The sequence below is a fragment of the Muntiacus reevesi genome, chromosome 16 (genome assembly GCF_963930625.1).
Source record: "Muntiacus reevesi chromosome 16, mMunRee1.1, whole genome shotgun sequence".
Lineage (NCBI taxonomy): Eukaryota > Metazoa > Chordata > Mammalia > Artiodactyla > Cervidae > Muntiacus > Muntiacus reevesi.
In genome coordinates this window covers 37,950,952-37,976,175 of record NC_089264.1, presented here as the reverse complement: position 1 = coordinate 37,976,175, position 25,224 = coordinate 37,950,952, and the positions used below count along the sequence as shown (strand labels likewise).

The 25,224-nt window shown below is 38.3% G+C and overlaps 1 protein-coding gene and 1 pseudogene across 2 annotated transcripts in view; one reads left to right on the top strand and one right to left on the bottom strand.

Annotated features, from left to right (window-relative positions):
- Positions 1–25,224, bottom strand: part of SLIT2 (slit guidance ligand 2) — a 387,270-nt gene that overhangs the window by 250,514 nt on the left and 111,532 nt on the right. The window lies entirely within an intron of this gene.
- On the top strand, positions 3,712–4,551 carry LOC136148031 (nucleophosmin pseudogene; annotated as a pseudogene).

Sequence of the window (25,224 nt, the reverse complement as noted above, 5' to 3'; positions counted from 1 at the left end):
TTAAGGGGGAGAAAGGGAAAGAAAGGGGAGAGAGGAGACAGGAGGAGGAAAGTGAAGCATGAAACAGTGAAAGGAGGACGGGAAAGGAGCCACAGGAATGGGAAAGGAGACCTCAGTTAGCAAGAGACGCCCTTTACCATCGGGAGGGAGGGGCAGCAGGCAATGACTGACTCTTCGGTAGTAAACAGGACTGACATGCTTAGGAAGAGGCTGTTTCAGTGCTAAAGAACAGAGAAATGGCAGCCTAAATCAAAAGTCCAAATACAAAAAGCAGTTGGGGTGGAAATGAAGGCAATAGATTAAAGCATCATTTTATCCATTTCTTCTGTAAGCAATCTTTCTCTTCCCATAAATGATAAGTGAGTTGGGAAAGTAAATGTTGCTGAAGGCAACTGAGTCCCTGTGAGATGTAAGTGAAGTATGTGCCACTGACATCCTCTTACCCCCAAGGGGCTTAGGGGCCAGAAGGGTACCGCTGAGGTTACAAAGGTGGTAGCGAAGGCCCCCTTAGCCAACTTTCCTGTCCCTCTCCTCTCCTCCTCTCAAAGTGAGATGATTGGAACTGTTGATCTTTAAGTTTCATCATAGCTCAGAAAAATATAACTATGATTTTTAGTAAGAGGCAACCAAAAGTAGAAATGTATCTTCAATTTAAGAAGTGAAAAGATTAGCACATGATGAAAAAAAAAGGGCTTTGGCATTTTTCTCCTAAGTATCAAAAATATACCAAAACAGACCTTTGCAGTTCTGGGCAATGATTGTTACCTGCCAAAGGGGGAGCTACTTCCACTCAAATTTCTTCCTTATTCTCACCTATCTTGTCTAAACATTTAATTTTTATGCAACAGAAAATGAGCATCTTCCTAAAAAATTGAGCACTGTTATGCATTCATTTGGAGAAGGAATTCTTGCCTGGAAAATCCATGGACAGAGGAGCCTGGTGGGTTATAGTCCATGGGGTTGCAAAGAGTTGGACACGACTGAGAGATTTTTACTTCACTAACCCAATATGATTAGCGTCCTTGTAAAATGGGGAAATTTAAACGCAAAAGACATGCATCTAGGGAAGATAATACACCAAGAGATTCAGGGAGAAGACTGACCATCTATAAGGCAAGGAGAGAGGCCAGGAACAGATCCTTCTCTCACGGTCCCCAGAAAGAACCAACCTTGTAGGCACATTTCTTTTGGACTTCTGTTCTCCAGAACTGTGATGTAATAAGCTTCCGTTGTTTAATCCACCCAGTTTGTGGTACTCTGACACTCACTCCTAGCAAACTAACAGAAGTACTCTCAAAGTACTTTCCTCTAAGCATCCTGCCTATATCAATACATATAATCTCACTGTATCTTCATAAGGTAGGTATTAGTCTAAAGCCCACTTTTACACAAATGGGGAAGCTGAGACACACAAAAGTGATGCTAAATTTCATATCCCATAAGTGTCAGAGCCAGGATCCAAACAGTCAGTTTACCTCAGAGTCCATGAGTTTAGTCACCATACCTACTGCCTTCATAGAGAACAACTCCTAAGAGACAAACTCTGCCAGGTTTTGCTAATACTTCTTTCTTCTAGATGCTGCTCACTGTTCATCCTGCCAAAAACCTTCCTGCCTCAGATGTCTCCAGCCAACCACTCCATATCTCATTACCTTTCCTGGAATGGGCTGTGCATCTCCTATGGATACTCCAGAGAAGCACTTACTATATGGTATTATAACTGCTATTCAGTTGCTTGTTTCTCCCAGTAGATTTGGAGTCCTTGGAGCAACTGAATAGGGTCATTCATGGTCATTTTTTATATCTGTATAAAAAATGTCATTTTATATATTGGTTTACTTTTAAATCTTAGGAGTAAACCTAGCACATCGAAAGAATTCAATACATATTTGTCAAATGAGTAAATTACTGCTAAAGGCAGTCCTAAGGAATTCTGTTGGAGTTAACTTGAGGAGCTATAGACACATACATATACCCATGTCTATTACATACACACATAAAAGCAATGGGCCTTCCCCAGTGGCTCAGACAGTAAAGAGTCTGCCTGCAGTGAGGAAGACTCGGGTTCGATCCCTGAGTTGGGAAGATCCCCTGGAGAAGTAAATGACAAGAAGGAAATGACACTCCAGTATTCCTGCCTGGAAAATCCCATGGACGGGGCAACCTGGTGGGTTACAGTCCATGGGTTGCAAAAGAGTCAGATAACACATATTAGCTATATGAAAAGACGGACAAGATTTTAGAATGAATGACACCAAGGTATTAATACTGGTTATCATTAAACTTACATTTGAAACATTAAACACTTGACTTTCTTGAAAACTTTCCTTCAGAGGAATGGAATAGACTATTTGTAAAACACTGCATACACTAGAAAGTTAGGCATTTCAAAATTGGGGTTCGTGTTACATATAATTGTAAACTGAAATCCAGGAGAGCTGATCCGATTGAAATCAACAACAGAATTAAAATCAGTGGCAAAAAGTGGTTTTCTCGAGTGTGATAATAAAAGCAGGATTAGTTGATGTTTTTCTTCCAGCAATGAACATTTGGTTCTATCTTTCAGAAAGCTGCCAAACTAATTTTGATTATAAATTCCCTAGCAATTCTAAAATGCCATGGGAGGAGAGGTCAAAGACAGATGTGTCAGTTGAAAGAAGTGACTCAGGATTAGAAATGCTGCTTTGCATATAAATATAATGACATTTAGCATCCTGCACCTATTATTTACAAGGAACTGAGAATGGGAAAATAATATTTGTATATGTAAACACACTCCCACAGTATATCCATATTTGGTGGTTTCTTTAAAGGCAACTTGTAAGGTTTATAAAATAATATGTTTATCCCATTGTAGACACATTTTGAAAAATGGCGTTTCAGAATAAAAGATACATAAGTTAAGAGATCTTTTCAAACTTTATATAGAGAAATACTACTCAACATCAATACGCTTGCTTCCAAGTTTGGTATTAAGATGCTTGAAGTTGTGAATGGCCTTAAGCATCTCCTTTTCTATGCTTTGTTTAATCTTACCCAGTATTTGTAGATGTGTAAAACTGGGAGAGTAGACATACTGACAAGGATCATAAAAATGGAAAATAAAGATTTTTCTCTAGTTTAAAAGTCAAAATTTAGCCAGATCCATCCAGCAGTCATGTACAGATGTGAGAGTTGGATCATAAAGAAGGCAGAGCAATAAACAATTGATGCTTTCAAATTGTGGTGCTGGAGAAGACTTTTGAGAGTCCGCTGGACTTCAAAGAGACCAAATCAGTCAATCCTAAAAAAAATCAGTCCTGAATACTCACTGGAAGGACAAATGCTGAAGTTCCAACACTTTGTCCACCTGATGTGAAGAGTCAAGTCATTGGAAAAGACCCTGATGCTGGGAAAGACTGAAGGCAAAGGGAGACGGGGATGACAGATGATGAGATGGTTTAGATAGCGTCAGTGATTCAGATGGATATGAATCTAAGCAAACTCAGGGAGACGGGGAGGACAGAGGAGCCTGGTGTACCACAGTCCATGCAGTCGCAAACAGTCGGACATGACCCAGCAACTGAACAACACCATGCTATAGTACAGAGAAAAATATAAAAATTAGCAAAGACTACCTTGGTATGACTCCATTCTACACAGCTGTTCTCTGAACAGTAGTTGTTTATCTCTGCCCGCTTTCTCTTCCACATAATTGCACACCACCTGCCCATGGGAGATTGGATAGACATGGACATGAGCCCCCAAGGCCCCACAACTATCTTTTTTGGTTGTGAACCAAAGGCTGACAAAGATTATCCCTTTAAGGTGGATAATGGTGAAAATGAGCATCAGTCATCTTTAAGAATGATCAGTTTGGGGCTGGTTCAACAGACCAAGTGCATGCTGTTGAAGCAAGGGCAATGAATCACGGAGGCAGTCCAATTAAAGCAACACAGGCAACTTTGAAAACGTCTATAGAGCCAGCAGTTTCCCTGAGGGGCTTTGAAGTACCACCACCTGTGGTCCTGTGGTTGAAGCATGGGTCAGGGCCTTGGTGCATCAGTGGAGAGCACTTAGTAGCTGTGAAGGAAGATGCAGAGTCAGAAGGCAAAGAGGAGGAGGATGTGAATCTAGAAATCATTTCACAAAATAAGTAAAACTTGCTGCTGAAGATGAAGATGGTGATGATCATGAAGGTGATGATGGCCCTGATGATGAGTAAGCTGAAAGGAAAGTTCCAGTAAAGAAATCTATTTGAGATACTCTGGCCAAAAGTGCACAGAAATCAAACCAGAATGGAAAAGACTCAAAATCATCAATACCAAGATCAAAAGGTCAAGACTCTCACAAAAAAACAGGAAAAGACTCCTAAAACATGGGAAGAACCTAGCTTTGTAGAACACATTAAGGCAAAAATGCAAGCAAGTGTAGAAAAAGAGGGTATCCTTCTCAAAGTGGAGGCCAAGTTCATCAGTTATGTGAACAACTGTATCAACAATTGTATCCAGATGACTTATCAAGAGGCTATTTAGATCTATGGCAGTGAAGGAAGTCTATTTAAGAAAATAGTTTAACCTCTTTGTTAAAATCTTCCATCTTATTTCATCCCTTTAACAGTTGCTATCTGGCTGCCGTTTTCACAATGCAGAGTGAGAAATTTCCCTACCATGTCTGATAATGATGTTCAGGTTCCATTGCTAAGAATGTGTTGTCCAAAATGTGGGGTTTTTTGTTTGTTTGTTTGTTTGTTTTTAGTTTTTGAAGATGGAACTCTATCCTTTGCTTGGTTTTCTAAGTATGTATGGAATGTTATGATAAGACATAGTAGTAGTGGTGGTCAGACAAATGGAAATGAAGGAGAGACAAAAATATATATGTGAAGTAAACTCAGTTATTTATTAAAAAATTAGCTAAGAACATTCACACTTACAAATAGAACAATGTTGACTTGGGAAGTTAGAGAATCTAAAGAATGATTGTATTAGACTGTATTTCATCCTTTACTCTTTGGGTTTCTTTTCCACTCTAATTTTTATGAATTTAATGAGGCCTAAAAGAATGTCCAGTAATCATTCTAAAACCACAAACTCTGAAAGCAGATAAACCCAGGTCTGAGGCCAACTTCTGCCCTTTGTGCACCATTTGACATCAAGCAAATTCCTCTCAATATATATTCCCCCATGTGTAGAATGGAATAAAAATCAACCCATCCCCAGAACTGGTTTGAAGACTAAATGAAATTAGGCTTCCAAGTATCTGGCATAGTGGTGGTACAAATAAAGAATTCCCCTTAAGTATTAGACATTAAAAGACTGTAAAAGTGGCTTAAGAATAAGATAGCTGGAACCCTTCTAGCCCACTCAAAGGAACAGAGTGATGATAACAGTGATGGAGAACTGGAATTTCTCTTTTTGCTAAAAATGTATGACACAGAATAGTTATTAATGAAATCTAAATGGCCAGGTATGTTTTTCTGAGTTCTTCCTCGTAATTTAAATAAGTAAATATGCCATCACCAGGCAAGTTAAGACACAGTATTTTTGTGAATCCATATATATGGAAAGTGGCCCCCAAACAACTCATTGCCTATTCAGTGAATGAAAAATAACTTGTCACCCATCTCCTTTTGGTAAGTTACAAGGCTGGGTACCAATGAAAATCTCATGGGGTTTTTGAACCTCAGGTAAGCATTAGGGCAACAAACAATGATGTGTGTCTGAGCGGGCATAAAGTGCCATGGGAGGTGGTCCAGGGAAGGGGTGGGGGCATCTTACAGAATCATGAGGGAGGACAGCAGAGCAATCCTTATGACACCCCCCACGTGGATGAAAAGTGTTCCTTTCTCAATACAGTCACATAAACGTATATTCTGTTGAAAAACATGCCTTGCTCTTTTTTCATAATAAATATACAAATGTGTGCGTGCATGTTAATGGATGTGAGTGGGTGTGTGTGGCAGGTGATCTCTGAGTCTATGGAAATGTGTACGTGTGTGCATCTGAATGTTTATGCCACTGTGTGTGGTGTGTGCATGGCTGCGTGAGAATGGGTACATGTTTGAGTGTGCCTGAGTGGGAGGTTTCACAGATCTCTGAATGGCGCCCCTTAGACTGTGCCTTGTGCATTCCAGAGCCTGCAAAACTGTAAATGGCAGCTCCAAGAGGTGAGCCAACAAGACGTTAGGAAGAACAAACAAGAAACTATGTCATCCCAAGATAATTGAAGATGGTCTTTGCTAGAGGTGGAGATTTGTTGAAAGAAAAGTACTATTCTTTGAAAGGTATTTATGAAAGTGATGCCTAGTGACTTGATCATTAAGAGGATGCTGAGGTGGCATCGAGTTTAGGATAGTAAATAAATAAATATCATTTATCATGAATGTGTTTTCTCCAAATCTCCAAAATTTACTCATGGGAGTTGGAACTGCCTCCATGTTACAGGAAATGTAAAGTTCACTTGTTCAAGATTACAACACTAATAAATGTTGACATTGGTATTTGAATGTAGATCAGTCCAATTTCAAAACAGATGCTTGTAGTCACTGTCAGAGCTACTCATCGAGGTTGTGAATTCAGGAAATATAGAGTAGTTTGAGAGGAAAGAAAAAGAAATATCTTTCACTCCTGCTAACTTTGGGATGCCCATGCAGGTCTAAATGAAACTCTCCAAGAAAGCTGAGGATTTCAATCTTGGAACCACTTAAAGTCTAGAATTAAAACTCCTGACTCAGCAAATCGTATTGCTGGTCCCAGGCACATCTAAAAAATGTGTATCATGAATGCACAGAGGAGTGTTATTTAGGAAAGCTGTACCTTCATAAAATGCTTATTCTTCCTGTGTATGTTACCTTATTTCATTAGACGCACTGAATGACTCAGAAAGGATAAGAATTATTAGGCTAGAAATGCAAGGACAAAAAAGAATGTTTTAATTTTCAAAACAGAATTTTTGAGTTTACTCCAGCCAATGTCTGTGGAAAGAGAAAGGAGTTTTCTACATTTTGAAAGCTCTCTGTCACAGATGAAGAATGAAACCTGGTCAACAGAGATCATCTAGTTTTAGTTGCAGATATGATGTTGGGCAGTGGCTCTCAAACTTTGGCAGACATCACAATCACCGAGAGGGCACGCTGAAACCCAGCTTCCAGGTCCCTTCCCTAGATGTTCGGATTCAGTGATTGGGGTTAGGGCTGGAGAATTTTCATTCCTAGCAATTTCTCCTATGATGTGGTATTGCTAGTACAGAGTACTCAGAATCATTCATGTAAGAAAAGTCTTCTTGTTCCTGGCACCTGCCTATACAAAATAGAAAACCTTTCAAGGAAAGAAGAACAGAGATCTGGAAGGGTCATAAAAGTGAAAGTGTTACTCAGTCATGTCCAACTCTTTGTGACCCCATGGACTACAGCCTGCCAGGCTCCTCTGTCCATGGCATTCTCCAGGCAAGAATACCGGAGTGGGTAGCTATTCCCTTCTCCTGGAGATCTTCCTGACTCAGGAATGGAACCTGAATCTCTTGAGCTGCAGGAAGATTCTTTACCAGAAGGGACATAACTAGGCTGAAAATGATACACAAGTACCATATAAGAAGATACCAAAGTTCTTCAGCCAAGAAAGCAGAACCTCAACATGCAATCACTTCCACTGTCCCAGGTATGAGTGACAGGGGCAGGCTGAGAATGGACTGGTACTTTACTTCTTTTTACATCCAGCGCGATGCAAAAGCAGTGAAGCAGGAGAGCGAGAGGGACAGGGAGGACTGTGCGCAGACGCACCTGAGATAGATCACAGCTATCTGATCTGGGATCGCTGTGCACGAAACCCAATCCACCCTGTGTGCCTGGAAAAGACGAAACATGTCAAGAAGAAGGGCAGGCAAAGAGTGGTCAACCCAAAGATTCTAGAGATTGGGGGTTAGCAAACACTTTCCTAAAACTGATTTAACAGGGAGACTTCCCTGGCAGTCCAGTGGTTAAGACCCCATGCTGCCCATGCAAGGGGTATGGATTCCATCCCCCCAAAACAAACAAATAAACGATAAAATAAAATTGAGTTAACACTGGTTTATAACATTCAATATTTCAGGTGTACATTATATTTCAACTTCTGTATTCACAGTGTGCTCACCACCAAGGACACGGAAGCCTAGCGTGCTCCAGTTCATGGGGTTGCAAAGAGTCGGACACAACTTCGTGGCTGAACAACAGCAAAAATTCCCTTATTGTGTGTTTACCACCAAAGGTTTAGTTTCCATCAGTCATCATATAGATGACCTCCTTTACCCATATCACCTTCCCCCAACCCTCTTCCCCCTTTGGTAACCACTAATCACCCGCCTTCCCCTTTAGTAACCGTTAATTTGTTCTCTGTATCTAGGTGTTTGTTTTTGCTTTCCGTTTTTGTTGTATTTCACACATGAGTAAAATCACACAGCATTTGTCTTTCTCATCTGAGTCATTTCACTTAAAAAATAACATCCACTAGCTCCATCCACATTGTCACAAATTGCAGAATTTCATCTTTTTTATGGCTCAGTAGTATGCCCTTGTGTGTACATGTATCTATACATATAACACAGCTTCTTTATCTATTCATATGTAGATGGACATTTAGGCTGTTTCTGTATCTTGGCTATCGTAAATAATGATGGAATGAACACAGACACACAGGTGCCTACATTTCTTTGAATTAATGTTTTTGTATTTTTCAAAGAAATGCCTAGAAGTGGAATATCTGGATCATATGGTAGTTCTGCTTTTAATTTTTTTTTAAGAACTGCCACACTATTGTCCATAATGGCTGCACCAAAGAACATAACCAACAGCAGTATATAAGAATTCTCTTTTCTCCACGTCTCTAACATTTGTTCTTGCCTTTTGGAGAACAATCATTATAAAGTTCATGAAGTGATACCTCATTGTGGTTTTGATTTTCACTTCCCTAATCATTTGTGGTACTGAACATCTTCCCACGTGCTACACTGGCCATCTGTATATCCTTTTTGGAAAAATGCCTATTTAGGTCTCAAGCCAATTTTTCAAATAAGTAGTTTGTTTTGTCGTAGTTGAGTTGTGTAAGTTTTTTATATTTTTTAGATATTAACCCCTTATTGGATATGAGTTGCAAATATCTTCTCCCATTTGGTAGATTATCTTTTTCATCTTGCTTTCCCTGGAAAGGCTTTATTTTTTTCTTAATATCTAAAAGATAACTTTACTGGGTAGTACTTTCTTGGCTGATATTTTTTATCATTCAATATTTTGATTATGTCATTCCATTCGCTGTTGGCATGCTGAGTTTCTGCTGAAAAATATGCTGATAGCTTAATGGGGGCTCCTTTGTAGGTTACTGTCTTTCTTTCCTGTTGGCCTTTAATATTCTTTCTTTGTCACTGACTTTTGACAATTTTAATATGTCTTAGAGTTTTTTTTTTTTTTTTCTTGCATTGAGGTAATTAAGGGTCCTCTTAGCTTCATGAACTTGTATAATGCAGTTGCTACCCAAGGTCTGAGAAGTTCTCAGCTATCATTTCTTTAAATAAACTCCCTGCACCCTTCTCCCTCTCCATTATCTTTATGCTGCCTTTCCTAATGGAGTCAAATAGTTCTCATAAAATTTCCTCATTTAAAAAAAAAGCTCAGTCAGCTCTCCTCTTCCACCTATATCATTTTCATATTTGTATCTTCAAGCTCACTAATTCTCTCTTCCATATGATCTTCTCTATTTACAGTGTTTTCTAGGGCATTCTTCATCTCACTTATTTAATTCTTCAGCTCCAAATTTCTGTTTTGTTCTTTTTTAGATTTTCAGTCTTCTTGGCAGAATATCCCTTCTGCTCACTGATTTTATGTTTGCACTCATTGAACTTCCTTTTTGAGTTTTTTTGTAGCTTGTTAAGTTTCTTTGAAACAACTATTTTGAATTCTCTATCAGTTAGACTGCAACATAACATGACTTTTAAGTTTGGTTGTTGGAGAACTTTGGTTATCACTTTGTAATATTGTGTTACTGTAGTTTTTCACGATGCTTGATGAGTTGTTTCTCTGCCAGCATACTTGAAGTAGCAAACATCTTTCTTATTCAGGTAAAGCTTTTTTAAAAAAAGTTTTATTGGAGTACAGTTGCTTTACAATGTTTTGTTAATTTCTACAGTACAGCTAAGTGAATCAACTGTACTTATATATCGTGATTCTGCTCAGTCGCTAAATCATGTCTGACTCTTAGGACCCTACAGACTGTAGCCCACCAGGCCCACTTGTCCGTGGAATTTTCCAGACAAGAATACTGGGGTGGGTTGCCATTTCCTCCTCCAAGGGGTCTTCTCTACTGAAATACTGAACCTGCATCTCCTACATTGGCAGGCGGATTCCTTACCAGCAAGCTACCGGCAAGCCCATAGGTATACATATATCTCTTCTTTTTTGTATTTCCTGCCCAGCTTTCACTTTGATTCTAACAATCCCATAGGTTGATTATTATAACTTTTTTAAATTTTTCAGTAGGTGGCGCTATAGCACAAGATTTTGATTTCTCCTATCTGAGCAGTCTCATAGATTTGAGAACCAGCACCTTACATCCTCTGACGCCTCCTCCAGACATGCTGCCAGAGCCCTCCGCGCTGCTGCTCGTGCCTTTAGGGTCCCCGATGCCTTGCTGTCGCCTCCTGCCAGTGTCGCTGCCCCCGGCATTGCCGCTGGGCTTATTGCGCTAGCACCACAGCAGGGGGAGGGGAGGGTGGGAGGAGCCAGAACCGCAGGTGAGACAAGAGTCTGCCCGCAGTACAGGAGACCCAGGTTCCATACCCGGGTTGGGAAGACCCCCTGGAAGAGGACATGGCAACCGGCTCCAGTATCCTGGCCGAGAGAATCTCACGGACAGAGGAGCCTGGTGGGCCGCAGTGCATGGGGTCGCAGAGTCAGACAGGACTGAGTGATAACGGATGAACACCTTCACTTTCTTCTTCCTTCAGGGTTGCTGGGTTTCTGGGTACCACTGCCTCAAGCAGGGGGCCCAGAGTTATGTGTGTTGCTGCAACTGGAGGAACGGGGGGCGGGGCGGGAGGGGTCACAGGTCCTGCCATCACTGATGCCTGGTTCCTTGAGGTCCCTGAGGCTGCTGAGGCTGGGAAGCTGGAATCGTGGGCCCTGCTGCCTCTGCTGCTACTGGATTCTCTGGGGCTGCAGGCACAGCGAGAGCTGGGGGCCAAAACTGCAGGCACCACTTTAAGCTCTTCTCTTGGCTCTGCCTCCTCCTGGTGTTCGGTCCACCATCTTCAGATACACAAACATGCAGATCTCCCCAGCATCCTGGTGTGAGCGATAGAGAAGCCTTTGCTGAGATGTGTATGCTTTACTATGTGTAGACTGAGAGGAAGAGATACAGAGAGCACAGCCTCTCCTACTGCCATGATGCCGACCTTCCTCTAGGCAAACGTTTTCTGAAAAGGGCCAAATGGTAAATGCCTGAGGTGCTGTGCAATCTTTGTAGAAACTCCTACCCTGTGTTGCTGACAGACATAGATAATGCATACGTGGATTGGTGTGGCTGGATTTTGCCCCACAGCAGCTGGATTTTGTTTGCATGCTGTAGTTTGCCAACCCCTGCTATACACTACGGGGATCTCAAAATTCAGTAGCAAAGGAACCTACTTTCAAGCCTATATAAGCTTTACCATCCTCAAATGACCAGACCTTGGTGGAAAAGAACATAAGATATTTGGGGACAATACAAGGCGTCCTCTCAAGACAATATTAGACAATACCTCTGACCCCAGAGAAATCCAAGAGGACAAACACAACACAGATAATAGAAGCACCTTGCTCTTATTATAGGACATGGGAATTTAGCCCTTCTCTCAGCTCAGAAGGTAAAGAATCAGAAGGTAAAAACCTGGGTTCGATCCCTGTATTGGGAAGATCCCCTGGAGAAGGCAACGGCAACCCACTCCAGTATTCTTGCCTGGAGAATTCCATGGACAGAGGAGCCTGGTGATCTACAGTCCATGGGATTGTTCAGAGTCGGATACAACCGATCAACTTTCACTTCACTCAGCACCAATTTGGGAAGAAAACAGGAGTGCAGATTCGTTCAGAGAAGACACCTTCTTGATATGGAATAGAAACTTCAAATTGACTAAGGACTTAGCCAACTGCAATTGAATTCATCTGAAAGAGACCAATATAAACCAAAGGTGGCTGAAATAAATTTGTTTAGCAAAGTTACTTTCTCCATCAGTGCAGACAGAATGTAGTTACTTACAAATAAAACAGAATACTGTTTTTGTATATCTGAGTGTCATGTGTAAATCCCCACCACATTATAGAAGAAAAAAATTCACTTTTGGTATCCTATAGGTTCACAGGGGACCTCCTAAAATTGGGAGTCAAGATATAAAACACTTCCTCTGAACAAGCGATGTCAAATGTAAAGTTTCCCTTAATTCCTCATATTTACTAGTCTCAGAGCACCTATCAAATTTTATCATGAGCATTCTTTTTACTTGTTTATATTCCTGCCACTGGATCAAATGCCTCAATTGTAAGAACTACTTAAAAGGAGTTATCCAGATCCCCAAAAAAGACTCAAGGCACAGAGTAGGTGTTTGAATTTTATGTTGCATTTATTTAAATTGATTTTACTTGAGTAGAATTAAACGTATTGCTGTGAAACATCCTTATTAACTTGGTCTAGTGGCATATTTTGAGCACAACATTATAGAGAGATTGTTGTGGTTTACCACAAATACTTATATTTATTGTCGATTACCTTAAAAAAGTCAGAAATTGTGTTCAGACATTTCTCTTTCTAGCAGGCTACTGTGAACTTTAATCTGAGTCAGTCTGTTAAATTTCTAGTTTTAGAAATTCTCTTGCATCTCTCCTTCCATCCCACCCCTTGCCTACTCTATCTTTTTCTATCTCATCGCACCATTTTTTAAAAAAATCAGAAAAACACTACACTACAGAGCTGGATTATATAAGTGGCTTTGGCTTCACTAAAGAGTCCCATTAAAAGTTGCTCAGCTTCAAGAATCAGGTTTAAAGAACTACATAAAGTATGGACACAGAATCTGTCAAGTAAGACTTCTTATTGAATACAACTAGCAAGTTTTCAAGAATGGAAAGAAGAGAGAAAGTGAGAAAAAAGGAGCAGTACTGTTGGCCTTCCTTTGCAAACCAATCAATCTTCAAAAGAAAACCAAGAGGCATGCTTCTACAGGGCAGACCCACTGAAATAAGTTCCAAGGCTTATCACCCCTGTAAGAACAGACTGAAAGGACCCAGCTTTAGGAAGCGTTGCTGACAGGTTCAGCGTGCTTTCTGGAGACACAATGACTCGGTGCAGCAGTGACAAAGAGGCAACCACGCTTCAGGCTCATCCTTTCCTTACCCCCAACACTGACAGCAAAGCCAGGAGGGCAACGACAGTGAACTTCTCAGGAATCTTTAATAAACTGAGTTATTCCAGGCAAATGGAAAAAAATCAGGAGAAATAAATGGTACAATCTTTCACCCCACAACTCTTCTGAATCAATCAACAGGGTAACAGAAATAAAATGTGTAAATATAAACTTGTTTTATTTGGAATTACATGCTTTTGTTTAGGATGTTTTCTGAGAGGCCTAAAGATGTTTCAAATGCCTCTTTATTTGGTTTAAAATAAATATGGCTAAACATATGAATTCATTTCCTTAAATTTCTTATTTCCATAGAGTGGAATACACCACTATGCAGTTTTCTAAGAAGCTTTAAGAAAGCAAATGGTTCCCTGAATATATTCTACTTGCTATGTCATCACCTGTTATTTTCTCTATAAGATTAACATTTTCTTTAAATATAGAGGAAAAACATCTCAATTACCTTCACTAAAAGTGTATTTACCTTCCACTTTGTGCCTTGGCCTTGAGGAGGCACTCAATATATATTTGCTGAAAGGGCAATTGGTGAGATAGCATATTTTTTGGATGTGATTCTGGGTTGAAATTTCTTGTTTTTTAAAAAATTGAATGACTTATCTACTGGGAATTCAAATGGTTTCAAAATATAGAACGGCATTGTAGGATCTAAATACAGCTTTTGAGACACTGAAACGCTACCTGGCTTTCTCCTCTCTTCCTATAGGTCAGCTCAGTTCTTATCCCAATTTTCCTTTCATTTCTTCAAATACTTACTGAGCGCCTACTTACTTTATCAGAGGCGTACACTTGGAATAAAAAAAAAAAAAAAGGAAAAATAGCAGCTATTATTTCACCTGCACAAGATTTCTCCCCAACATCACCTAAGATTGTGGTGGAACTACCAATTACAGTCCTCTCTACCCATGGGTCAACAGAATGGTCACATGACCTAGGCTTAGCCTATAGCAACATTCGATTCTCCTCTGCTGGGTTTAGTTAAAGGGTAGAAATGGGGTCAATCAAGGCTAGTCATGTGTCCTCCAGAAACATTTGATAAATGTATTTGGGAGCGAGAGGGGCTCCCTGACTTTGTGACAATGAAAACAGTTCAGTTCAGTCACTCACTTGTGTCCAACTCTTTGCGACCCCATGGACTGAAGCATGCCAGGCTTTCCTATCCATCACTAACTCACAGAGCTTGCTCAAATTCATGTCCATCAAGTCAGTGATGCCATCCAGCCATCTCATCCTCTGTCATCCCCTTCTCCTCCTGCCTTCAATCCCTCCCAGCATCAGCGTCTTTTCCAATGAGTCAGTTCTTCACATCAGGTGGCCAAAGTATGGGAGTTTCAGCTTCAGCGTCAGTCCTTCCAATGAATATTCAGGACTGATTAAAAACCAGGTACATTAAGAGCCACAGACAGCTATCTTTTACACAATGTGTTGAGAACCTATTTATAAATGAAGGAAAACAGAGGAAAGCAGAATAAAGAATGAGAGAGAGGAGGAGAGAAAAGGAGAAGAGGGAAGCAAAGAGGGGTGGGAAGGTGGATGGATAAGTTTGAGAACAAGAATAGACACAGATGATAATAAAATGCACATCATTTCAGGCTTTGGGTCCAGATAAACCAGCAAATCCTGGACTTGCATGTTAAATGAATCAGTGAATTATGGAACAAATTAGCTGAAAAAAATTTTTGAAACTTGCAACTGAGTCATATAGTCTTCAACTTGAAGATGAAGACACAGCTGCACATAGCTAGTTACAGGTACTCTGCCTTGTATTATGAAGATTAAAATGTGATATTCCATAGGAAAATATAAAGAACCTCCGTCAGAAATGGGACAAAAGATGTGGAAGAAAGGCACAGCAGAAAGGACAGAAAGAGCATTCCAAGTGGAGGGATAAATGTGAGCGAAAGGCGTGGGGCAGAGTGTTCATTCAGTGACCCAGTGCTCACTTGCATCTTCTCCTCCTTAGCTATTTTCCAGGTAAGGGCACCCTTGACACAGAGTTGGCAGATGAAATGTGAGCCAAAATTGCTGGGCTGGGTTTCTATTTTATTGAAACCAAAACAAACAAAAAAACAGAAGCTGACATAGTTCTTTAATATTGCTGCTTTCCACTTAACAATGTTCATTGCTTGGAATATGGAAGAAAAGTTGGAGATCCGGCAGCCACATTGTGAATATAAGGTGCAAAGTCAGCATACTAAAGTTGGTGCAGCAGAGAGGCAGAAAGGGCCTGGGTCTCTTGACTCAGTGCTGAGGAGTTACAATAGCCCTTAACTGCCTATCTGCCTCTTGACTTTTCTTATACAAATACAAACAGTTTAAGACTCAGCAATTACAGGCTGTGTTACATGAATCATTCTTAACTAATATAGGGATGTTAGAAATAACAGAACATACATGAGAAAAAATCAGAACTGATATCCAGCAGCTAAACAAAACACTTATAGGATGTACAAATGTATGTTCTGAATAGATGATATACCATGATGAACCTGTTGTTAAATAATTTGAGAATCACCACTCAGAAGAACAAAATTTAGTTAACTGAGGGGTATGAAGCAGTGAGAATTCAATTTGGAAACTTCACCTGGAATAGATTGTGGAGAATGTGAACTATAACTCTAAAGAGGACAATTTCATTTAGTAAAGAAAATATACAATTACATACATATGTAAGTGAGACATGCTATATAAAGAGTAAATTAAGTGCAATATTGAGAACAATTCTTAGAAATTCTCTATAGTTAGGATGTAAACCAGAAGGAACATCACAACTAACAGTTTGATTTTGTGACCTCCCAGTACCTCAATTCACTGCCTGAAAGTTTATTTTAAAACTTTAGAGTATTTGGGCTATAAAAGTCATAGTCTGGAATCAGTTATTAAATCATTGAAAACACCTGGCTCCTCATAGAAGTTATTTGCTTGCATGGGCTAATTTACATATGCGAGTGAGATAAAATGAAGCTCAAGTTTTTCTCAAAATAACCTTCAGAATAGAAAAATGCCTTACATGAAACAATTTTAAATGTAATTACACAAAATGGCAGTTATGATATTAAGCATAAAATTAAAGAAAACTGGAAACTAGAAGGCACATTTTAATAAGATGGATACTGTCTGAATTTTAGGTTATACAACTTGGTTTGATTTAGAATTTTTTAGATTTTCTTATTCCTAATTATCTGCTAACATCATAAACTGGACACTTAAGCTTTCTTTTCCTCTTTGCAGTGAATAGTTAGTTGAATGACTATCCCAGCTATCCTGAGATGCAGATCCTTTTTGTTTCAATGATTTGAATCATTATTGAAAATGAACACTGCTAACAAGCCTAAGTGCAGGTGGGCAGGATTCATGAAGCTGGCTTCCCTGATGTATTATTGAATTTGCAAACACTCCATGGGGCACTAATGCTCCATCCTGGAATTTCTCTAAGTGTAAAGTCTGCTTTCAGAATAAATCATTTGTGTACAAGCTGACCAGCATAACACCCTGATGAATGAGAGCAAAGATCAACTTTCCCTTCCTCATTCCTTTCAAGTTGAAAAATCAATGGAAGATGGCCTTTCTGATCTGATTTTTCTGACATATATACAATAACTTTCCTTATTGCTAACTTGAAACAGAAAGAGGGAAACACTAACTCAAAATACTTGTGCAAATTTTCAAGCAAAAATTAGCAATCTTTTTAGACAGAAATATTTTGGCTCATTAAAAACATTACTCTATAAAGATCTGTTCTCTTATAATTTGTTGTTGGAAAATACATGCTACCTAGATTTTATTGATCATGATTTATGTTTAAATATTCCCTTTCTGGATCCTTATGGAAATGAGCTGATTTTCTAATTCATAAAGCTTTAAGACAGCACAGGAAGTCTGTGTATCTCTTCATAGATTTCTTTCTTTTTTTCACAAAGACTGAGAGACACAGTCTTTGTGGAAGACGTTTCATTTTATTGACTGCAGCTTTATAATATTATTATTGCTATCATTAACTTACTACAGATTTCCAAAAGAACTCTGATTAAGAATATATTGCTGTGCTGTAAGAATCTACCCAAACTGAAAACCCAGTGGAAAACAGGTGTCCTACTTTTACATATCACCATGGGACAGAAAGGAAACCCAAGGACAGAAACAAGCAAAAGTAAACACAAAAATTTCTGCAGAAATAATTATGGCAAGGGAGACACAATACTATCATTTATTAATAAGTTATCAGTGATATATCTTTGTTTTCTTCTGTTTTCAAAATGGCATTCAAAATGACTTAATCATAATTTTATTTTTTTTCTACATATGTTAAAGATTATACACATGTTTCAAATTAAGAAAATGACATAAATTCCAAATATCTATATTCTCTTATTTTAATGTCATGATTATCCACTCTATATTTTTTTGAGATTCACTGTAAGTTACCCACTTAATAACATATTTTTATTTAGACATCTGAAGCTGAACCTAGTTCTAGGGTTTATTTTTATTTTATTGATTTTGTTATCAAGGTTTGATCTACCATAAATGCTGTTATTTTTTTCAGTATTTGAAGGTGTACTTAACCTACAGACCAAGTCCCAAGGCAATTTCTAAACATTAAACTTCCCTTTTAAATAAAATATTCCTCTTAGAAAATAAATTCTTAGAGGAAACATTTTAATATTAAGAAAGAACACTGTCAATATTTAAGTTCCGTAACAGAAGTGTGTGGTTAATATAAATAAATTTATAAAAATTAAACAGATAAACCAAATCTTCAGGATTATGTTACAGGAAAAATATATTTGTGCATATATATTCTACATATAGTTTTAGATATAAAAGTATCTGTTTTTAAGAGAATGTATGCATTGATGGGGACTTAAAAATACACAAAATTTTACAAAAACAAAATACTAAGAAATAAACCATAACATTCTCAGAATATAAAAATTAATTTAACTGAAATGCATATAACTCATATCAAAATTAGGGTAATCTGTAAATCTGATGAGTGTATTAAATTGTGCAAAACAAGCTATTCCACTTTTTAGCCTCAAATCCTCAGGATCCAGGAAAGGTATTCTATCACAGCCCAGCACTGTTCAAGCATCCAATACCCTTATTTCATTCCCTTGAGATTTTGTAATCTTGTTCCTCTCTTCTCTGCCTTCAACCACCCACAAATCCTGGACTCCAGGCCCCACTGCAAGTTTTAAGTCAGGTGAATAGAACCACCTTTAACAAGACAGTTTAGGGAAGATATTCTGGAGTAGGAAATGGCAACCCACTCTACTGCTCTTTCCTAGAAAATTCCATGGACAGAGAAGCCTGGCTAGCTACAGTCCTTGGGGTCACAAAGAGTTGGACATGACGGAGCACACATGCCCTTAAATCTTGAAGAAATCAGTATATTCTTCGATCCTGCTTTACAATCTCACTGAGTATACTTTCAGGCCCTCTCCCTCCCTCAGGGAAGTTGCCTTCTACAGTGGAGAGGAGTCTGCAGTGAGGGGGGACGCATACTCTAATTAGGTTTCCCCTTGGAAAGCATTTTTAATCAGGAAAAACCAGTCTCACTCAATATTTCTTTCTTAACGCAGTGCAGCAGCAATGGAAAGGGAAAAGAGACAAGAAGAAAACAAAAAATATCATGAATGCTGTATTTGGAGTCAAGCCTGAAAGTCACTTTAAGGTTTCTGAATACACATTAAGGAAAACAGATTTAGAGATATCTAACGTTCATACTCAAAAAATGTTTTTCTATTGTAAAATCTTTAAAGGTACATAAGAGCTATTAAAATTAAGTCCTGCATTTTAATGTGCTATATATTCAATCAGGAAAGACCAAAGTTTTTAATCCACTGGTACTCTGTAGCTAACATGTTTGCTTTATAAATTTGGATTTAATAATACTGTTGACACTAATGTTATTTGCACGAACTCTAGAAAGATTCTGTAATCTAAAATTTTAAATGTCTTATTCTCCAATTGGAGTTTTATTGTTTCTAACACTAAGTACTTTGGATATTTAAGGGTAAAAATAAAGTTCACTGATTTTTTTTTCCCTTTTCAGAAACAATCTCTGTTTTCCATTCTGAACAATGACCTTACTACCACATGTCAATTCAGATTGATTCGTTGTGAGCCAAGATCATGTCGATCAAACCATCAAGGCCTCATGTTTGTAAAAACTTCACCCCTTTCAGCTTGAGGTTCATAAAAAATTAAAAAGGAAAAGTAAACATTTTATATACAGGAAAGTACATCTGCATCCCCACAGCCAAGGTCTATGTAACTCCTCAAAGCTGGACACAACTTACAATGTTCCTCTTAAGAGAACATCTTTGATAAAAAGGATAGCATGTAATATATAAATAATATTTTTCAAAATACTTCATATGTGAAATTAAACAAAATTATGTTTTAAATTCACTGTCAGTGGTTTCCGGAAATTAGAAAAAAACTTTTAAGATCTTTGCTTTTTAAGAATGTAACTGTTAGTAACACAGTGCTTTATATATATTGAGAGTCCAATACATACTTGCTAGTTGATTGGCTGGTTAGTTGGCTGGTTGGTTGACTGAATATTTATATAGATAGATAAATAGGGATGCATGAATGGATGGATGGATGGAAAGAAGGAGGGTGGGAGGGAAAAATGGAGGAAGACACAAAGGAAGGAAAGAAGACGGAAGGAAGGGAGACTCTAATAATGAACATAATATTAATATATAAAATAGATGCACCTAGAGCAAATATGAATTAAAAGGATGTGATATTCTTCATGAAATTCTTAGAAATCTTTGAAGCACAGTTTGAAAACTACTCACCTAGAAAGCTTTTAAAGTAATGAATACTGTAGGTTAAATAATAATCTGTAAAAAATAAGAATAGCCTCCTAAAGTAAATAAAAAGTCAAATATTAAACAGATGATTATCATTTGTTAATCAACTCTGGTTAGTAATTATTGAGATCTTCAGTTGATACAAAATGAGAATATAGATTCATTTTTACATAATAAGTAATAGCTGTTGAATGTTGGACAAGTTTCTTAAACTACCTCTCAATATTTTGTTTATAAAATGGGAATAACAGCCCATAGGGTGACTGTAAAAATTAGAGTTCATACATGCAATGTGTTTTCCACAGTGACTAGCTCCTATTAAGCACTCAATAAATAGTATCTATTAGAAAAAAAATCAACCCTTACAACTTTGAATGCTTCTAAGGGCATAGTATGTACCACGCACAGTTCTTAGTAAACTGCATCAACAAATTTAACTTACCTATTCTATATATCTTGGTTTTAACTTATCACAATTTACACAATTTTTACAACAATTTTGTTGACTTCTCCTAGTACTTGGAGACACTATGTTTCTTGTAAAGTAGATGACAAAGTATAAGTTATTATCCTTAAGGATTCACAGTATAAAGAAAACCTATTTGCTAAGAACATTAAGTATTTTCACACTGAGAGCTTCAAACTGAGTAGAAAAAGTCTATTTCACAAAATAGGAATAAAAGCAGTATCCCTATGTTATAAAACAGGGTCCTGAGGCACCGAGAGTTTAGACAAGCTACCGAAGATCATAGAACATTCAAAATTTGAGGATTTACTTTCATTGATGGTACATTAATTTAAAAAAAATGTTATGCCATTCAAATATTACTTTTTTGTTCCCTTCATTCTTTCTTTCTCTCCCTTCTTTCCTCTCTCTTCCTTTTAAAAAAAAATAACTTGTCAAAAGATAGGGTTATAATCATATTTGGCATCCTGAGTCTCTCCTCATATTAAAGCCCTCCTGGTTTGTCCGGGATGAAGTGAAATGATGAAACCATTAGAAGATCTAAGGAGGAAGACAGAGCCCAAAGGTGAGACTTTTCCTCCCACTTTCAGACACATCTGATACTCTCACTAATATATGAGCTATTCATCTCAACGGAGGAGGAATAAAACTCATAGGTATTCAACTCATAGTTGCTGTTTTTTTAGTAGAAGTACTTAATGCAGAGAGAAAGCAAAGTGTTAATGCAATTTTCCTTTCAGTGGAGTTTGACTTAAGTGAAGACAGGGGATGAGCAGAATACTGTCAGAGGACCAGAGCTAGAGGAGAAAATGAAGAATCTTTCATTCCTTTTCACACCCAAGTATTACAGTTTTCCTTCACTGTGCTGCTCAGGGAATACTCTTTTCTCTCAGCGCATACCTCGTCTTCACAGCCTCTCTGACGTGCAGCCCCACTCTTAGGAAGAGCCATCCTATTTCACTAACCCGTCCATCAAGCCATTCCCATCCTACCATGTTCAGTCTACTTCCTGCTTGAAGTCTTTGTAGGTCTGGTACACATGAGGATAGCCCACTGCCAGGCATGTCACATGACTTCTCCTTACTGCTTCCACCAGTGCACTCACATTCATTAAAAAGACAAAATAAAAGCTGAATGCTTTCTGTAGTAAACACTGGGTTCTGAAGATTTTTTTTGTTTGTTTTAGAGAAAAATGTGTATATTTTATTTTTTTCCATTTATTTTTATTAGTTGGAGGCTAATTACTTTACAATACTGTAGTGATTTTTGTCATACAGATTTTTGGACTATGTGGGAAAAGGCGAGGGTGGGATGTTTCGCGAGAACAGCATTAAAACATGTATATTATCTAGGGTGAAACAGATCATCAGCCCAGGTTGGATGTATGAGAAAAATCTGTACATTTTATTAGCGCTACAAAGTCCTCTCTCATTTCCTTATTACAAAAGCCAATGAGTTTGGAGTTTTGTCCAAATGTTAAACATAGAAACGCCAGTATGACCCAGAAATTCCATTCCTGAGTATATATCCAAAAGAGTTAAAAGTAAGATGTTCACATTTAAAAAAAAGAAAAAAAAAATACACGAATGACACTGATTCAAGGTTTCTGAGTCTCTTCTTCAGTCTTATTCATATGCTTTGTTCAAGCCCTGAGCACTGGTTGCCTAGAGCTTATGGTCTTTAGATGAAAGCAATATCCTTACCACTGTTATCGTCACAAATACAATCCTCCCAAAGTGTGAATCTGCATGTTTTGTCAAAAATTGATAAATAACCTATAGATACCCTCTTTACCCGGTAAGGTGGCATGTGAATTTCTAAGGATGTCATGTAAGGGACTTTGTGATATTGACTCCATGGATTTAACTAGAACCCTCTCCTGACTCACCAAAACACATTCTTTGTGGGCCACGTGGAGCTGCTCCCCAACCCACCTTCACCTCTGCACCAGCCTGGAACTCCCTTCCTTCTTCCCTCCTGGGTGAACACATCCTTCCAGACCCTAAAAGTACTCCTCAGTAATGCCATGCACCCATCGCACCTTCCACTCTGCTTCACAATCACCACAGTGAATATAATGACTGCATGGTTGTGATTTTCACAGCTCGGAGTTCCATGGGGGCAGTCAACATTTTAACTTATTTTCACATCTCTTACTAGGGGCTTGGCACATAATGGTCCTCAAAGGTCCAGAGTACTTTTCCTGGTTTCTATGGAAATATCAGAATACCTATTAATCGTTAGCTATTTCTGTTAAGAGCTCAAAAGGCAGGACCCAATTTTGCAGAAACTTTAATGGTACTCTAATTGTGTTCGTGGTGGTTTATCACATTGCGAATATATTATTCTTTGTGGTACATTATTGATGTGAACAACCCAAATCCCTGGCAGTTATGCTTATGGAGATCCAACCAGCCCATCCTAAAGGAAATCAGTCCCGAATATACATTGAAGGGACTGATGCTGAAGTTGAAGCTCCAGTACTTTGGCCACCGATGTGAAGAACTGACTCACTGGGAAATGTTGGTAAAGACTGAGGGTGGGAGGAGAAGGGGACGACAGAAGATGAGATGGTTGGATGGATGGCATCACTGACTCGATGGACATGAGTTTGAGTAAGTTCTGGGAGTTCATGATGGATAAGGAAGCCTGGCATGCTTCAGTCCATGGGGTTACAAAGAATCAGACATGACTGAGTGACTGAACTGAACTGACTGATCCTCAAGGTGATTACTTTATATGCCATCAGAGATATCATCTCTTGCCATATTAGTGAGGAAGTGAGAGGTGTAGTAGGAAAGTATATCCTCTGGAATTAAAAATGACTGGGAGAAATCTGATTTTAATTAACCTCCAAAAGCTTGAGTTTCTCAATTCATAAAACAGGGACAAAACTACCCACCCACATCACAGGGCCTTTCCTAGGACTAGGGGGAGGTAAAATATGTAAAGCACTTTGGAGACAGATTGTCTCATTCAGAGCAAATACTTGAACTCTTTCTCTCATCTTTGCCTTGATAATGATTTCAAAATCACCATGATAAGCTTATTTTGATATTCCACTTGCCTTACCAATTCAAATTCACATGAAAATCAGACTCCCACCCTGATGACAATGAGAATACCAGATTTCTAAATCATTGCAGATTTCTAAGTCAAGATTAACTCAAATCAAGGAAAAAAGCAAATAATGATCACAACTTGTTATCTAATAATGTTACTTATTTTAAAATGCAAAAGAAAAAAAATAAAATGCAATAAAAGCATAGAGTTCAAAATCAAGGTATCTGACTTTCAAACTTTTCCATTTTAAAGGGGCCATGGGAACACAATGTAACCTTGATGGAAGAAGAACCAAATTTCCAGACTGAGAGACTGAGGTAGATGTTAATTTTAAATATTTCCAAATAACATTACTCATTGCAAAATACTGGTTTAATAAAATTTTATATCAAGTTCACTTAGAATAAAATTTTCAGTTTAACTTGTAACACTTTTAAAAATTTTCTGAAAGTTTTTTGCTTTGTTTTAAACATGCATGCCCCATAGACTGTGAAGCTGTCTTCCTATTTTCTACATTTATGAGATGATTATTTCACTAAGGAGATTTCAAAGAGAAACACTAGTGGCTGCATTTCCTGAGTCTTTAAGCCCTGGACTGGGAGGTATGGGAAGTGGCTGGAGAGCTTTGCACTGAAGAAGGAGCGTTTCCAGGCAACCCTGCACAGTTGAACAGCCACCGGCAACTGAAACAATGGCTAAAGCTGGCAGGGCTCCATTAAAGGGGAGTCCACAGAAATACACTGAGTGTGTGTGTGTGTGTGTGTGTGTGTGTGTGTGTGTGGAAGGGGGGGGGTTACCCTTTCTTTAAAGAAATCATACAGCTTAAATATGAGCTAGAGTAAATAATAAAGACAGAAATATTGGAGAAACCAATCTAGGAAAAACCAGTATATGCTCCATGTTCTTTGAATGGTTTTCAGTGCCTTGGACACTACTTCAGGAATGTTGACCTATCTGCCTGAGTGAAGGATTCACCTCTTTCTTAGCCGTCCATTCATACTGTGAAGACAGCCTGTTATATTATGTTTTATGATGGACCAATATCTAAGTAGGCGATCCAATCTGGTACCAGTGGTAACCTCAACTTTAGCGTGAAATGGAAACACAAAAATTAAAGCTGATGATGCTTAAATGTTATCATATCATAGGATATTTGGCTGGGATGGAGAGGGCGTGGTAGAGGAGACATAAAGAGCCTTTCTCTAATCTTTAGGAGAATCACCTATCTCAGAAATCCAACCGTCTAGAAGTTTTGAATATATCTTCTTATGCTAGCTTCTGTTCTAACACAGATTAACTCATGTCTATTTCATTCAATGATCTCAAGTTGCTGAATGCCATTCCAGAATAAAGCGTCCATTAACACAAAGAATGAATAGTGAAGAATCATAAAATTTTGTAATCATTTAGCTGGATTCCTATTTAACAGTATCATTTACAGCATGACCTAATCTGTGTATTTTAAACATA